Source organism: Pteropus vampyrus, unplaced genomic scaffold (assembly GCF_000151845.1).
Source record: "Pteropus vampyrus isolate Shadow unplaced genomic scaffold, Pvam_2.0 Scaffold8, whole genome shotgun sequence".
Classification (NCBI taxonomy): domain Eukaryota; kingdom Metazoa; phylum Chordata; class Mammalia; order Chiroptera; family Pteropodidae; genus Pteropus; species Pteropus vampyrus.
In genome coordinates, this window is record NW_011888789.1 from 1858740 (window position 1) to 1864995 (window position 6256).

The window sequence follows — 6256 nt, forward strand, 5'->3', positions numbered from 1 at the left end:
AATGAATGAAGAAAATTTTTACAATATAAATTTTGATACATTTTGCATTTTTACTGCATCTCAAGAATTATCATGTATACATTTATTTCTACTTATACATTTATATAGACATATATGTAAACTAAATTAAAAAGAGAAATGTTAAATCAGTTCAGATATACAGAGGTTAAAAAAACTGAGTTTAAGTATTTTCAGCGTAGCATCTATAAGTATTCCAACTATTTTTCCCATTCACGTGGCAATATTGAATCAAGCAAAATTCTTAGTGGCAATTTGAAGGCAAATTAATACTTGTTAATTCAACAAAGCACTGTAATGAGCTGCAAGGATGGGGGAAATGCAGATTCTGATTTGTGGCTGCAACAGCACCTCTGATTTTGTTATCATTCTATTGAAATAGAATTTTAATATTTTGAAACTCAGCATCCCCATTTTAAAAATGCAGTAAGTCTAATTGCCAGCCTCATCAGGGTCTTACCTGGTTGATTAAATCTTATTGAAAGGTCTAGTGGGGGATTTTCAACCTGCTCAGTTGTCTAATAAACTTGTATTAAGTGATTCCCCTCACTCGCAATAGAAGCAATTCAGAGACATGAGGGACCTAGTTAGGGGATAGTATTAAAAAGTGCCTGGTGAGCTTCTTAATTAAAAGAGAGAGCCTATGATACAGTCAAGATATGGATAATTCTTTTAGAAGACTTTCATCCTTATTTTACTTCAAAAACTTGTAATCTGTACATGAAATTTGAACATTTGTATGGCTATGCATTTTATTAAAAATTATTTTCAAAAATATAAAATGCTCCGTGAAATACAGCTTTTCACTTAATCAGGGGTAATCAAAACCCTGATAAAAATGAGAGTGTAGCAAGGAAGAAAAAATGAACTTCTTCTTGCTTCCATCCATGATGGCATATATATGGCATATATATATAATATATATATATATATATATATATATAGAGAGAGAGAGAGAGAGAGAGAGAGAGAGAGAGAGAGAAAGCTATTCTCAGCAATATATTCCAAAATCTTGAAACCTTTTACTTGGAAATTTTTTCTTATAAAATCAAATTACATTATGCCAAATTAAATATATTTAAATTTATTATTCTTGTTATTTCTTATGTGGAATATACCAATATAACCCACACTCCATGACCTATAAATCATATACATCCTAAAAAACAAAAAATCAGATTAAATCTCAATTTCTCTAAATAAATTTTTTCACTTGCTCCAAACTGATTGAACCTATTCTCTGAAATGATACTCAATGATTAGTCCAAACCTTACAATTTAGTAATCATTGCTCATAGCCTCATATTGTTCTATAATTGTATTATTTTCCAGACTAGATTCCTGGAAGCCTTTCCTTAATCATCTCTTCACAGGTAAACTATTTCAAATTGATTCAGTCCTTTAAACATCGCTATGATATTGTTATTAAACCTCTTAAATCCTTTGCATTCCTTTTACGTTGGACTCTAATATCTTTCTCAGAATTGCTTCTCTCTTGTCCATTGATTATAGGACCAAGCACTAGAGTGAGATTTTGAATTTCATCCTGTTTTCACTTGCATAAGTACTTAGCCATTTATTTCAGATTATTTTTTGTTGATTGTTCAGGTTTTTATTTGTTTGCTTATTTTCTTATTGCAGCTCCCCCCGCCCCCACCCCTACCCCTGAGTAATGTTTGTTCTTAGTGAGCTTCACTTAATTCCTTTATAATTGCAGTTTCGATTTTCAAGGGTCATTTCACAATCATGCTATCCCTGAAATTTACTTCTCACAGAGTGGCAACTAGAAGAGTTCAAATTGGTAAACTGGATAAAAGACAAGTTACCAAGACCAGGTTACTAAGTGAATTCAAGGAGAAAAGAGGGGAAGCATTAGCAAAGATGTATAACCTGCCATTGTGAAAGGTGCTTGTTGCAGAGCACTGAAATTTCCAATAGAATCATCAGTCAAATCTCAGCCCTGCTTCCTCTGGATGGAAAAATAAGGGCCCAGACATGAACAGATTGCCACATCCCTTTCCCAGTCAATAAGATCTGACCAATCAGCATATCTATATGCCCCTAGCCCTGTTAACTTCCAGGATCAAAATATAGTCTTGATTCCCTAAACTCTGCTCCTGAATCTCATATTTCCCTTGCTACAATCTTCACCAGAGAATCAGGTTTCCCTAAGGCTCTCTCTATGAAGGTCTTCCAAGAATCTTCTCTTGGAAATGTATTTTTGTTTATTGGTTCTGTTTTGGTTTTTGTATTTCATATGCCCTATGAGTTTGTTAAACCTCTTTGTAAAATACCCAATATTATTTTTCTTTAAAAGTCTGATGTTATTTTAACCAAAATAATAGTAGGGAGTGGGTTAGAATTTCATTTACTAAATGTTAGATTCAGTGTCAATCATCAAGGCTACAGGGGCTACAGAATTGTTCCAGGTACAAAATATTACATACCCAGCATGGCAGACTGATTCATAGACAAATCATTCCAGGTATTCATGTATTAGGTAGAGTGATGGTGCAGAGGAATGTTCCAAACCAAATTGAGAGAATCAGAGAAAATTTCCTGGAAAAAGTGATATTTCAATTGTGCTTGCAACAGTGATATGTGAATAGAGGATGCTACATATTTCACCAAGAGAAGAAAGGGTAAGTAAATGTTTAGTATTAATAAGCAGCCCTAAGAATGTTTGTATTATTGATTACTATGCTGCAAAATTTTGATGCTTCTCCCTGAATCGTTTTTACCTACCATTCAATTTCAGCATGAGACTACCCCCAAAAAAAGGAAATGGTTAAACTAGTGGGGCTCTCCAGTTCATTTAGTAAGTCACACGTAAATAAAGTTATTGTTGGTTATAAGACAGATAAGTAAGTTTGTAGAAAACTTGTAAGTGTCAACTCTGGAAATACTCTCCACTTAGCAAGCAGTTAAATATCATCAGTAAACAAACACGAAATTATTTAAAAGATGAATTACTTTTTGTCCAAACACTGGTACCTCATTGAATCTCTTGTCTTACAAAGTTAGCAAAGGATACGTGCTTTGTTTCTCCTTGTAAGAGACATCTTGCTTGAATCTGATTTGTATAAGGATGAAACATTGAACATGCTAATTTACTGGTTAATATTCCCCTTTGGCACGTATCAGCAAAGGATAATTGGCAGTAATGTGATTTAAACTTACTTGAATTTGTAGCTGTTAATTGAACCTTCACTTTTAGTAACTCTGCATCACAGCATAAAAATAACTGTATTCTCTTAAGATGTTCCCAAATCTCCTTCTGAAGAGATAACCATCAGACCAGGCAAGTTTCAGTATCCTCTCTCCATCAGGAATCTAGGGGATCAACTCTAAATAACCTCCAGCATTATCTTCTAATCTCATGATTTGATGATTATGGAATGGGCTACTTATCTATTTATCTCTCAAGAAAAGGAGAGCACAGCAGAGTGCTAGGAGGGGTCATTAATCCAAGGAGGGGACTTTGAACTAATTTCAGTGAGGGATGAACATAGTCAAGAGGTGATTTTAAAGTGTAATGATGAAGAAAGCAATCAGCTGATGCAGATTTTAGAAGTTGTACCAGGAACAATAATGAGAAAAGAGGATACTTAATCACATTCACAAAAGAATTATAGGAATACATAATTAAAGCAATGATAATGAGTAATAAAACTCTTGATAAGATATCTTTCAAATATCACTAGAAATAGAGTAAGAAGTAAAAAAAAGACACTGTCTTTGTGTTACCAAAAGAGATTTTGCATGGAAGTTGAAGAAGACTATGGGTAAAGAGAGAAAATCCTAAAGCTAAATGGAAGTGGCCATTGGATCTGTGATGAAGGGGTTTAACAAAAGTATAGGGTATACACTGTACAAAAAACAAAAAGAAAAACAAAAAGATAATTTCGTATTTTAATATAATCTAAGAGCAGAGAAGTAGCTGCAAGGATTTTATGCATGAAACAGGAAAAATTGTAGAAAAAGCAAATGTCTTTCACAAATGCAAATGTTAGCACAGAGAAACAATACAAAAGATCTCATGGATTAGAAGGGGGAAAACAGAGCAGGTAAATTTGTAAATAGAAGTACTATTAGATGCTTAAACGGAATCATGACAATGAATGAACTTCGCTGCAGGGAATCAACTTAGAATAAAGATAAGTTCTCTAAGACCTAAAACTCAAAAATTATTTTACACAAAATGAGAAAAAATTAAAAATAAGGTTTATAAGCATGCAAAGACCAAGTATAATGGGATAATGTATGCAATACATAGCAAAATGCAAAAGAATTAAAATTATTAATATATAATAACGTACCATATACTGCTATACCATATATAGCAATATATGGTAGATACATTTTCATATATCTACATATATACATATATATTTACATATATGTGTACAGATCAGTAAGTAAATTTATTTCATTTTTCCTGATGCCCTGTGTATGCATATGTGTTTTAATTCTTCTTTTGAGTCTTGTTGGTTTTGTCATTAATTGAAATGTCAAATAAAATATTTGACTTTTTTTTATATTCGTGTGAGGGTCACACTCATATCTTGAAAATAATTTATCATTTAAACATCTATAATGCATATATAAGTATATGAAATAAGTAGCAATGTATAAGGGAAATGTTTATATTTATGTATGTATCTATGTATATATGTATGCAGGAAGTATAATATATATGATGGATATATAGGCATAAATATTACATATTTAAATGAGAAGTAAAACTCATAGTGGCAACCAGGTGTCATGTACTATTTTAAGTGCTTTATATATTAAATCATTTAATCTTTGCAATTACCCCACAAAATGGGTATGAGGTAGATCTTAATGAGCTGTCTGGAAAATTACTGCTTGGCTATCGCCCATGGGAACATAGGCTATCACCCATGGAAACATAACATTCTAACAATAAGCTTTCTGCTTCTGTACCCTCGCTTGCACAACCGACCCGTGGGTTGACAGGTAGTGAATAGGAGAAAAATAGATCTTTGTGTTTAAGACAGAATGAGGAATGGGATTTAGGGCTTAAAAACCCTGTACCTTTACATTTCAGGGCTGCTTAATTTGGAGTCTGCGTACCCCTGGCAGACCCAGCTGGCTGAATAAAGAGTGTGATTCCTATGACTCACTGATTCCTGGTGATCCGTGTGTCTTTCCGGGCTGGCGGCTACAACATTTGGAGGCCCCAGAGAGATCTCAGAGAGTGCCCCTGGAATCTAAGACTGGACTCGCCTCCGAAGCGGTTGTTGTCTCTGTTATGGATTCAAAGGGGTGGCCAACCTCAGATATTCCAGGGCCCTTGAATGCTGTGACGGGTCAGTACAATCATCAAGGATGCAACCTTTAGGACACGCTCTTTGTTCCTGGTCCCAACGGGAATCTGGAATCTCCAAGGCCTCGGTGTCTGGATAAAAGGTACCTTCCTGTTTCTGTTGACCAGTCAGTGGGGGTCCATGGAGAGACTGGACACAGTCATATCTCCCGGACCATGGCCAGGCCTTGGGATGCTGCCTCCTGTGCCCTGTTGTCGGGTTCTGTTTTCTGTCTCTGGTCTTGTCTAGGTTGTAGGTGGCAGACTTCTCTGGGTCCACCTACACCCCAGTAATTGTTCTTGTCTGAGTGTCTGATTGTTCTTGTCTGAGTGTCTGTTTTGTGTTTTCTGTGCAAGCGATGAGGGGAAGCCTGAGTTCACAGAAGATACCCTTGGGTTGTCTCCTGCAACATTTCAAAGAAGGGTTTGTAGAAGGAGCTGACTATGGCATAAAGTTTTCTCCAGGCAGACTAAAAACATTGTGTAAAGTTGAGTGGCTGTCTTTTGATGTAAACTAGTCTCTGGAGGGTTCTTTTGACAGGGGTTTAGTGAGGAATGTTTGGAAGATTGTCATGGGAGACCTAGGACATCCCGATCAGTTTCCCTACATCAATTAATGGTTAAACCTTGTTCAGACACCCTCTCCTTGGCTCCGTCGGTGTGCCCTTTCTCTAGGGGAATGAGTCTTAGTTGTGGGCCCCCTGAAACATGCAGCAACTGAATCTCCAAGATAGCCCAGTCCCTCAGTCCTCCACCAGAGGACAGTGACCTTCCCCACCCTATAATCCAGGACAACAAAGGCCAAATAGCACCGCGTCACCTCTTCAGTCACGGGCAGGTAACCCCTATGGGCCTCCTGCTCCCGCTCAAGGCGGAGCACCAGCCAATACCACCACCCCAGCCATC